Here is a 12,144-nt window from a genome sequence, read left to right as displayed (position 1 = left end):
CTGAGGGTGGATTTTTCCTTCAAATTCAGTCACATAGAACCCATTCACTCCATCGACTCTCCTAAACAATCAGTTTATATTGTGAGAAGCAACTGAGCAAACTGAAGTTGAAACACTGCACAAATGTGATGAACTGATGTCATGTCTTTAAAAAAAAAAAAAAACTAGGCCTTGCCCGCTGAAATGGGGATAATTAATGCATTGAGTAGCTCTATATTTCCTTTGCTTAGTTAAATACTCAACACATAATGCTAGACATCTGGCAGCTTTAGCACAGCACATCCTGTCTGAATGGGAACCTGTGAAAACTAAATAGATACGTGCTACTCTGGATACATCTCTAAATACACTGCTTGAGTCATCATCTGCTTCTAAATGCAGTGCACCACAGCTCACATGGATCTCAGAAGGCTATATTTGTCTATGATTATAGTGGTATAGATTTTGGTTGGATTAAATGTGCAGGATGTCCAGGTTTCATCCCTGCTCATTCTTTTACACCAGTATTTAAGCTGATCAATTCACTCAAGTATATGTAATACGGCACTGTTCATAATCTGTGGCATTTAAAACATAGTCATGTTTTTTTTGTAGGAACCTATATAAAGTTTTAAGTGAATCAGAATGAGTCATCTCTCTTGTAACAGTATATGCAGAGAAAGATGCGTCATTTAAGGGTAATAAATGGCAGTCTCCCTCTTCAGTGTGTGGCACTTTGTTACATTCAAGGCAGCAGCTTTGGAAGCATGTCAGAGGTTTCACATGTGTTTCATTGTACAGATGGTTATACTGCAGCGTGACTTTATGAGTCATTCACACAGTGCTCGCACACTTCAGCATGAATAACTACTTGAGTGCTGGTTCTTGAAATATTTCAAAGAAACAGGCTTCGACACCATTCATTAGAGAATCTTCAATATTCAGCCCAATTAATCACAGACGCAATAATATACAGTAAAAATAGGGTATATTCTTCAACAAGGTGGAGTATTATAGGAGAACTGAAAGTCAGCATTGAACACAGCTGTAACTGACTATATGTAAAATTAAGTTAATATGGAAAAAATATCAAATGCTTAATTCTTTAAAAGCATTTTCTTGTAGTGTTCTTTACATTCAGTTGTAAAAGAGCTGTAACAGATTGAATGTATTTGCATTTTAATGGCAACAAATGACCATGAGATATTTCTATTTCTTTGTATTTGCTAAATTTATATAACTTAAATCAAAATGACCATTGTTCCTATGCTTCTATTTTAAAAATAGCAGTGCTTCTCAGTGGCCTTTAATCATAGAAATGGACAGGGACCACAGTTTCATGTACCTTTTTGTCTTTTTTTTATTTTTTCAATTCATATTTTAAAGAACACTTTGTAATGAACAGTATGTACACAGCTTTATATATATATATATATATATATATATATATATATATATATATATATATATATATATATATATATATATATATATATATATTTTTTTTTTTTTTTTTTTTTTTAAAGAAACTATACTAGGGTAATGCATACAAAAAGGAAACATAAAAATAAATAAAATTAGAAAGTAATACATAATTTAGAATAAAATATCAGCAGGTCATAAGAAATCTGTTGAAGCCATGAACAATTTTAATTGTCCTATTTACAATTTTCTTGTGCATGTTTACACAACAGATCCAGTTGCTAACAGATGCATTCACTGTCCGAATGAAGCTTATGGTTAAAAAAGTGATTTGGTGAAATGAATTGAAAAAGGGCTTTTCCCAATTGTTTCTAATAGAATATTTGCAAGATTTTTTCCTGGTGATGCTGAGCCTCCCACCACACAGCTCTAGTAAAAATGAATTGCTGGATTAAAGTCTTCATCTCTCCCACATGCCTGAACGTCACATTTTTTCAATGAAAGAAATCTGTGGTGTTTACGTTCGTCCCCATGGCGACGGTGTAGGAGGCGGTTCGCAGGTCCGGCCGCTGACGTTCACAGAGAGAAATGGACCAATCAGAGATGAGCTCTATTGACGGACTGACGTCATCGTTAAAGCGAAAAGAACCGTTACTTGGCTGCCGAAACTCTACAACTGCAAAGAGGACAGAAGATATGTCCGAATACCAGCCCAGTCTGGATTAAAACACCCGGAGGGTAACTCTTCTGTGCGAACAGTAGTGCTCATCCTGCTCAGTGTTTAAGGAAATGGTCTAAAAAGCAGCAGAAACCGGCCAGCAGGGTACTTTTTGGGGGGCGTTTCGCTGCCCGTTTGGATCGGGATGATCACCAACTGTGGGGTGAGTGAATGCAGTTACCCTCCGCTACCATAACCCTATAGGTGCTCTCTGATGCGGACAGAAGCACTAACCAAACTCTGACGACGTTAAGTTTTCTTGTTGACGAGAATGAACATCCACTTTAGTACACTCAGCACGTATTAGAAGTCACAATGTGCCAATAGAACATTCGGTATCAAATGTGACCGCAAAACCGTGTTTCATTTTGGTTTAATTTCAAGTTTTAAATCCGCCACATATTCTCCTGTAAGGTGATCTGGACGAAGAAATAACAGCTAAAACGACCAACTCTAGAAGTTAGGTCGGCGTCGAATTACGTTTCTCTTATTCTATTGGACATAGCTATGTCTGGTGGGGTAAATGTCTACCAGCAAGTTTACATTATTGTGTTCTTACCAGTGAAATGTGTGGTTTGTCTAGAATCAGTTACAATTTGCTTACACAGGAGTTTGGCGCGGTGCTCTGTGACACACCGCTGCTGTCTTGGCTACACCGAGACTGTTTACTGGCGTTAGCTAGCCAGATAGCTAGTTAAATAACCGACGTTTACCCAGGTTACACACACGAAATAATTACTCGTGTTAGTTAATAAGCGTTTTATTCACTTTTTTCCTGAGTCCAAGGGACTTGAGGGACGGTAAGTTTTCGCTGTTTCAACCCTTTCTCCGCCCCCCTCACGGGCAGCGCATAGCCAGCCTGCCCCGCTCCCATTACCAAGCAACGCTCCGGACTGGGTCTGAACGGTTATCTAATCACGCGTGGAATAATATTGTCTTCGCGCAGTGTCAGCATCATCTGAAATATCTTGATATTTGCATCAAAGCAGTCAGTTTTAAGCCACACAGACTCGGCTACACCGCAGTGCATCGAGTATGGCTCCTGTACCAGTGTCGTCCCATCTCCTCTCAGTGTCATGTAACGCTATACCCTCACAGAGCGTCCACCACACAGTTACGTCTGTCTTTTTCCATTGTCTTGCACACATACGTCAATTGTGTGCCTGTGCTGGAAAATGCGCGACTTCATTTGGTAATTTACTGCTAATATATGTCGGTATTGCGACTGTATCTTATACATGTGTGTCCAGAATAAGTGAGACAAGGGAGTTAATATGGAAGAAATGAACATAACATGTAGCAGATTGAGACACATAAAGCTGGAATGCATTTAAGTGCAGTCAGTGTTAATAATAATGATACATCTCACTTTGAAATGCTACATTCCAGAGCCAATAAATCACTTTGTATGACAGTAGAGATGTATATAATATCTATAGCATTTGCTACACAGTGGTACTATTACTGAGGAGCTCGGACATTCCTCTGGATGAATCGTGATCCAGTGAAGCTTGTCCCTGACTTCAGACTTTAATTTCTGGCAAAGCAGTCAATCTGCTGGCTACAGCAGTGCAGAGGACTTGATGCTTACCCAGCTTGGCTTATAAAAAGCCCTAATGCTAGTCCTTTAAGAGCAAATTGGAATGCCAGTGAGTGTTGAGTGACCTGTAGAGGTCATAGGCGTCTGCTATATTTACCAGCTCTGTAACTTGATCTGTGGCATTCTGGATCGCTGTGCTCATACTATCCTCTCGCACTCTGGGGCCACAGCGTCCCAAGTAGCACCCCATTGCTTTCTGTCTGTTGGCCTGGCCGCTCAGAACAACAAGGGTGAGCCTCTTAAAAACCAACTAAACTCACCTCTCTTCCTCCCTTTTCTTCTTTTAGGTAACTGCTTGCCAGTTGAATGCATATGGGCTGTTTGCCCAGCTGTAGGATGCATCTTCCCAAGGAGACCAGGACAGAGGATAGGGGATAATGTTTCAGAAAGTTCAGGATGTTTTTAGCATGAGTAGAAGGACAGCTGTAAAGGGTAGTGCATACACTAAAAGTTTTCATGTGACAATGAAAATACAGTATAAACAGTATGTTAGTAGCTATAGTAGTAGAAATATCAGCTTCGATACAAGAGCTACCTCAACTTTATCATCGAACAGCTTTTTTGGATTTGATAGTACAATCTGAAGGACACATCATCAGTGTTTAATGGTCGGACATGAAATCCTGAGAATGGGTTGAGCAATGACCTGTACATTCATTTCATGCTGTACATGTCTGCTGTAAAGTGAAACAGTTTGATGTGAGAGATCAAGAAGATGTATATTTCTGCTGTCTTTGTTAATGCAGAGTCTTACAGGCAGTATGATGGTTCTTACATGCTGCATTTGCTGTCTTCAGGTCCAGATTTTCTTACAGAGTTGTGTGACACACTTGTTTCACATAACAGTTATCCCAAACACATTTCATCTGTCAATAGAAAATGATATGCATTTGTTTTCATGTTGCTGTTTCAGTGTGTGTTGAATGGTATGACACGTGCCATGTCTGTGTGTTTCCACAGGAGTGATCAGTGTCACGAAGCCTGTGTGAGTCTGTGCACGCTGTGGGGTAGCGACAGTAGGATGAGCTGCCCCAGAGCCATCACTGTCTGTGGGGACTGACACACACCGCTACAAATACAGCAGGTAACTACTTCACACGTGCTCGCACACACAAATGCTGTTCCGGCTGTCCGAGCAAACTCCTATGTTCATGTCAAGTACATAATGGTCATAATGCATTCCTATTGGAGTTTTAAACCACCAGCTGCTTGGTTCAAATCTATCACAGTGGAACTGGTCAGCCCCTGTCTAAAAGAAAATGAGAGAAAGTTATAAAAATAAGTTATGTGATATGTTTTATCAGCTTACTCAATGACTCACAGAAGTGACTAAACTGGAGAATTGATGCTTCACGTCAGTTCGTTCTCAGTTTACAGCATTACTGATTTGTAGACATTTAGATTATAACAGTTAGACATTTAAATTGCAGCTAAAAGGTTTCGATGATACCAATATCATAGAAAAATGAAAAACAATATTCAACAGTTTTGTTTAGACACAGATTGTCAACACATATCCATTGCATTAAACATGACAGCTGGCAGAGAAAGCATGGGTATTCATGTGCTTTCTAAAGATGTGCAGTGATCTGTCTTCTTTGAGATTAGGGAGACCTTTTTGACAGCCATGAGGCTACAGCAAAAAGCATGATTGTTTTTAGTTGTCAGACTTCACCTTGGAAGAGCCAGAGGTCCCTGCTGTGATGAGATGTCAGCAAACATGTGAATTCCTTCAAATACAGAGGTACCTGACCATTTAGTGCCTGGTATGTCAGGGAAAATTCTAAAATCAATCCTAAAAGTGACAGGGAGCCAATGAAGCCAATCTAGAACCGCTTAAACTGGTGAGCTGTATTGACCACCTGGACTTATGTGGAGAAAGGTGAGCAAAGTGTTGAAGTAGCTGAAACATGGTGTGTTGAAATCATGGATGAATGTAGGCTGAAGGAACCGTCAGATACTGCTCCTGATGTAGTCAAACCATGCCATTTCACATAATCCTAAGAGCTTTTTTTTTAAAGTTATGGACAAGCAGGCCAATTTAATTTAAGCAGTTGTACATCAGAGTATCTCATAGAGCTAGACCAATGATTTCCTCAAAACAATGAATCAGCAATATTAGCTTCTTGCAGACATACGATATATATTGGTATGCATGTTGGTCGATGAGTAAAAAGAAAATGCAATACAGAGATGCAAAACTAATTTTGAGGTAGAACAATGACACAGTTCTATAGTTTACCCATAGGAGAGCACTGACAAGGTGAATTTCTGAAAATTAAAAGTCCCGTTTAGTATGTATTTGATTACATCTCTTTAAGGCAAGGCAAGTTTATTTGTATAGCACTTGTATAGCAATTCATACACAAGGCAATTCAATGAGCTTTACAATGGCAAAGAAATACATTCAGAAAAATTATTTTAAGGTAGACATACATTAACATCATAGAAATAAAACATAAAAGTAGACATTAAGATCATAAAAGTGCATTAAAAGACAAGAAAACAGATTGAGCATCTAAGGGAAAGCTGCAGTAAACAACATTGTTGTCAGGCTTGATTTAAAAGAGCCGACAGTTTGAACAGACCTCAGGTGTTCAGGAAGTTTGTTCCACAGGTGAGGAGCATAATAGCTGAATGCTGCTTCACCATCTTTGGTTCTGATTCTGGGAGCAAACAGTAAACCTGTCCCTGATGACCTGAGGGCTCTGGATGCTTCACATAAATTTTATTTTAAAAAGCTGATATCAGTTACGGTCTCAAATAAACAGTATCAGTGCAGGATTCTCTATTAAAAATAGTTTTGTGTGAGTTAAGCTGTAGATATTATTGAGAGATCCTTCAACTGCGAGTTGAATTAGTACCAGAAATGTGGAACAACAACCCATGTTCCAATACAGAACCTTCAGGCCGTTTTATTGTAGTCCCAACCTCTGTGTGTGTTCTCAGTGAAAGAACTGTCCCTGTAGAACCATTTTCAGAGCTGTTTTTGAGGAGAAACAGCACCTACTCCATGCTTACTAGTTACACTCAAAGAAGACAATGCTGATTGGTTAAATTCAGAGAAGACAATGAGTGCCAGTCTTTCTGCCCTCTCCATGTCCTCGTTGACAAACCCTGCATTGTTCTATTTGCTACATATAACTAGAGTTGCGTCTAGTTGTTGATTTAATGCACTTTGAATTGACATCATGGTCAAAGCTGTCAAATCCTATACCACAATGGACGTACTGAAAACAATTATAAAACTGGACCAAGAAAACACTTGGGTACGCCACGTGGTACAGTTGTTTTTTTTTTTTTTTGTTTTTTTGTTTTTTTTTTACTGATTCCACAACAGTATCATTCATGAAAACACAAACTGTTTGATTGAACAAGTAAGATTTAAACTGTACCCAACAGATACAAGATTGTTGAGGCAGATTGGATAAACACAAAGCTTGAGCTTTTTTTGGTGTCTTTTTTTAATTGTCTAATACACTACATAATACTGATATAAAGCAGGACATTGTATAGTGGAATAATCAGTTTGTCAGTGCTCTCGGAGGCAACATACGTAATGGTGACAGTGGCATTCCTATAGTGTAATTTGATGCAACTTATTGTCCAACATATATGCTAATATCAGCTGGCATGTATCAGCCTGGCATACTTATTGAATATATATAATTCCAGGTGTCTCAACCCAGCTTCTGAGAAACACCAATGAAATACCATGATTAGCAGTGTCAAAGTAAGCACTGATGTCCAACAGGAGAGTCAGACAGAACACTCACTACAATGTTGATTTTGACACAAAGATGATTGAAAAACAGACGAGAAATGATTAAATGTGGAACAAGAAAAGCCCTCAGAGAGCACACTACTCCGCCAAGGCTGCTCAGTCGTATGATTTGTCTGAAAAATTAGGAACATCATCAGTGATTAAAGGGTAGCGATATCAGTGCTGGTGTTTGTGAATGAATAGCAAGCATTGTGTTGAAAAGAAAAACTGTTCAACAAGTGTGAATTGATGCTCTAAACGGTAGTTGCTCTAAGCCACCTCTGTGTATCTAATGGATCTCTCAGCATCACTCAGCAGACTGGCAGAGATTGATAGGTGTTTGAAATGATAATGGTGTTTAATTGACCAAATGATTAGCTCAATGAATAAAGAATTATGCCAGTCAGCTGCAGAGGCTGGAACATCAATCACTATAGCCCACAGATCCAGTCCTCTCTGAGGTCACTGCTGCGTTACGGCCTCTCGTGTGAGTCACCAACAGATGGTGGTAGTGATAAATGCTAATTGGCTGCTACTCCTCAGGTTTCCATATCTTTGAAACTTGATTGTGTAGTGAAGAATTGCAATGAGTGGTGGCAGAAAATATGAAGAAATTAGCATTGTAACTGTTGAATGCAGTGTTATGGGGATGTGACCTGTTTTCAAGAGGTCAATGAAATATGCTCAAGGATGGAAAATGAAAGATGACAGAGTCGTTACAGTGAGGGTTTGAGGGCTTTCTTAGGCCTTGCTGGAGGGGCTAGGATTAGCAAAATCATTGATTATAAATCTCTTCTTTCATAGTATTTTTATGAACCAGATGTTTTTAGTTGCCAGTTGATGGTCTGAATGTTTTTGTGCCAGTACTGTGCATGCCTCTATTTTGTTTATTTTTCTTCTTAATGTCTGGCTATTTCTTGTCAGAATACAGAAATAGTTAAGGGTAGTTTTAATATACTTGGCATCTAGTTGTAACGGTCAGAGAGGAGGGGCTGAGGCGTCAGTGTGGCCTTCACAGACATCAGCAGTCTCTTATCTGCTCACATTTCAGGGTATATATATGGATGCCTGTAACCCAGCACAGCTTAGAGATCTCATAGTCTCCATGTTGATTTCTAACATCATTCCCCGTGAGAACAGCACTGCGTCTATGTTGTGTTAGTTCTGTCTGGTGGTATGAGTTCCCTTGTGCTGCTACAGCTGTTTTCTTTTATATTAAAGTGATGATGACAATGGAATGTGCTATGGTTTTTTTATATATTACAGGAAAGGCCAAGCAGATGTCAGACAAAATGACTTCACATAATTACAGTTACTGTGCTCCTGCATGTTTTTTGAATGTATACTACTGTTCAAAAGTTGGAGGTCACTTAGAAATGTCCTGATTTTTGAAAGAAAATCAGTTTTTTCAATGAAGACAGCATTAAATGAATGATAAACACAGTCTAGACATTGTTAATGTGGTAAATGACTGTTCAAGCTGGAAACGGCTGATTTTTAATGGAATATCTACATAGAGGTACAGAGGAACATTTCCAACAACCATCACTCCTGTGTTCTAATGCTACATTGTGTTAGCTAATGGTGTTGAAAGGCTAATTGATGATTGGAAAACCCTTGTGCAATTATGTTAGCATATGAATAAAAGTGTGAGTTTTCACTGAAAACATGAAATTGCCTGGTTGACCTCAGACTTTTGAACAGTAGTGTATGTGGTTTGTGGAGTCTGTCATAGGTAATTTTTTTTAAACTTTGACAATTCAATTCCAGTGCTCAAAAAAGTAATCCCCTGATGGCAGCTAGACTCAAAGCTGCACTAATGAACATTTTTACATTAACAATGAGTTAGGTGAATATGTATAACCCCAAAAAGTGTATTTGTTGTGACAAACTCACATAGTGTTCAAGTTTCCCTGAGCTGTAACAACATGTTTTATTGTCTTCCAGCTAATTGTTTTGGTTTCGTAGCCATCAAATTGAGTGTTTGGTTGGTATATCATCATATTTCTAGCAGAAGCCACCTACCGTACATGACCTACACAAAGTTGGTAAATAGATGGTTAGTACAGAGGCACATTTAGCTACTGAAGAGCTGGATATTGCAGTCAGAAGTTGGTGGAGACTAAAACAGGTAATGCACTTGTTATTGACCAGAAACAAATGAATGCTTGTGTAAAAAGAGATTGTTTTGCTGACTTTTTTGCCCTATAAACTTTGTAAGTTGATAATTTGTCAGTATTCTGTTTGTTGCCTCCAAGTATCAGAAAAAAAATCAATAAATACGGGTTTAGCTGCCTCTACGTACTGTTTAACAAGTCTAGTGCGTCTTGTCCTGGGTTTTATATCCCAGTAGAAAGCCAAATCAAATATGTGAGGAAACTTTACCATTTGTTAAGCCCTCCGTCAAGTGCTAGATTCAGTTCATAATTTGACTTCTGTAGTCTGAGTTTGCATGATGGCAACATACTAGAAGTAAGATGTTGTAAAGGTTTTTGCATAGCCTTCTATATGAACATTTAACCCAGAAAATGCTGTCATGCATTTTTGTATACAAGCTTTGCTCCATTGTGAGTACTCCAGTGATGGTAACCTTGCATACCTAAAAAATGCCCTCAGAAATAAGACAAGAAGTGTGTATTGGACTGTCACAGCTGTATAAGCTGCTGTAAATTGACGTACAGAAATAAGTACTCTTTAAACAACAGCTCCTGTGTGGTCTAAAAATAATGGCAGTGGGGTAGATACGTCATTCACTGCTGATTGGTTTGACCAAAACAAAACTTCTCCCCTCCCCAATGTGAATATTGTAGTATGACTATGATGTTAGGCTGAATACATGAATAGCAATTCTCTCTAATTATCAGGCTGTTTATGTTGTGTTATTGCTATTTTCCTTGAAAATTAAACATGTTACCATCCAGCTTGGTGCCATGTAAATGTGATATGCACTCTAGGGGAGTGAAATATTCTGCTTTGTGTTGCACCTTCATTCGGCTACATGCATTTATTTGTCTCTTTATATGGAAATAGGCGTATCTAAGCCAGCACTTATGTTGACTTTTACATAGAATCATAGTACTCACCTCAGAAGTGCACTTACTCAAGGCAAGATTGAACAAACTGTTTACTCTTGTAGAGTATTTCTCCACACACTCACAAACACACACAGGCGCATAGCTTCTCACTCAAAGTCACCAGAGAGCATCCATGCTGATGTTACATTCATGCATTGTCACCTCAGGGCACGTTGGCTGTGGCATCCTGCGTCATCACACACTCGCCTAATGCACTTGAGATTGGCTCAAATCTCTAATAGACCATGGAGGGTGGGAGGACAATATGTACTGTAAGAGATCTGACTCGCTGACTCATTTAGAGGGAACGATTTTCAATGAACCTAGTTATAAAAAAATACTATTTAGGGCTTTTAAAAATTCTTTCAAATATTTTTTCTGTGTTAGAGGCTTAATTTCAAGGTTTGTTCATTGAAGATAGTTGAGGTGCCTCTAACTATCAAGTCAGTCTCTTATTTAGCTTGTATTTCTGGGTCATTCAAAAGCTAATTAGTTTTTGCCACATGCTGATGAAGTGGAGAATCTAAGTCCAATATTTAGTAGCTTAAGAGATAACCAAGATATTAAAGCTGCAGTCATTGAAATCAAAACAATGAGCTCAAAGATGTTAAAATGTACTTTTGAGCTCAGGAGAACGACATAGTTGGATGATACGTATCTCTGGTCTACAGAGAAAATCCATTTCACATGACAAATTTACTTCATTCTTTAAATATAAATACTGAATAGTGAAGCTTTAAAATTTAAAGAGAGTGACATCACCAGTGATGACTGGTGAATTATTATTTTTGTTGTGAATGCTGCTAAAGTGGCCCAGCTGTGTAAACTGCTAATTTAGCCACCTGGTGCTAACATTTTGTTTTCTTGATTTTTTTCATTTTTGTTGTTGAATTGCTCTTTAATGCAGTTCCACGTATTGAAAGTGAGGTTCCTAAAATTTTTTTCACTTGGTTTTCTGAAACCTGTCCCTCAAGTGAAACCTCATCCGTTCAGCTCTTTGCCAGCAGGATGCCAACAGTCAGCTGCTAAAATCTTCTCTTACACTGCACTCATGCAGTCACTTCTCCCACTCTCTTGACAGCTTTCTTAATACAGATTTAGTATAAACATGTCACAGCAACCAGCTCTTCACAGTAGTACAATGTTGTTGCCATCTGATCTCTCATATTTGATTCTGTCTTATCCTCTTCTGTCATTTTCCAGTTGTTCCAAGGCTTGTTAGACAGATTTTTCATTTCCTTGGTGGTTCTTTAAAAGAAGAAAAGGAAAGCTGAGCATTAAATGCAGCCACCACTCTCTAGCTCTGATAGTAAGAGTAAATTGGCTTTGGAATATGCCCCGCTGCTACTTTTAAGTCTTTTATGCGTTGGTAGCAAGAAAACAAATGCAGCTTGTTGCCACGGTAGCTATGGTAACTACTGGTTAGCACAGCCTCAGGGGAGGCCGAAAATGCAGAGTAACCAGAGTGTGTTTGTGTTTGTGGCACATGCTCGTGCCTGTGCGTGTGTTGTTGTTTCCGTGGAGACATCTCCTCTCAGATTGGAATCCGTAGTTCGCCATCATCTTATCAATCCAGTGTGCTCATGTT

The 12,144-nt window shown here is 38.7% G+C and overlaps 1 protein-coding gene across 3 annotated transcripts in view; it reads left to right on the top strand.

Annotated features, from left to right (window-relative positions):
- Window positions 1–2,049: 2,049 nt before the first annotated feature.
- Window positions 2,050–12,144, top strand: part of usp2a (ubiquitin specific peptidase 2a) — a 54,393-nt gene continuing 44,298 nt past the window's right edge. For 2 of the 3 annotated variants that reach the window (XM_055012262.1, XM_055012260.1), the window contains exons 1-2: window positions 2,050–2,282; window positions 4,680–4,803. The gene's annotated coding sequence lies outside the window, so the exon portion shown is untranslated. Of the gene's footprint in view, window positions 2,283–3,814; window positions 3,950–4,679; window positions 4,804–12,144 lie in introns of those variants that run through there. The other variant, XM_055012261.1, reaches the window with a different exon arrangement.

The sequence above is a fragment of the Amphiprion ocellaris genome, chromosome 7 (genome assembly GCF_022539595.1).
Source record: "Amphiprion ocellaris isolate individual 3 ecotype Okinawa chromosome 7, ASM2253959v1, whole genome shotgun sequence".
Taxonomy (NCBI): Eukaryota; Metazoa; Chordata; class Actinopteri; family Pomacentridae; genus Amphiprion; species Amphiprion ocellaris.
The sequence above is the reverse complement of the archived record's forward strand: the minus strand, read 5'-3'. Positions and strand labels throughout refer to the sequence as shown.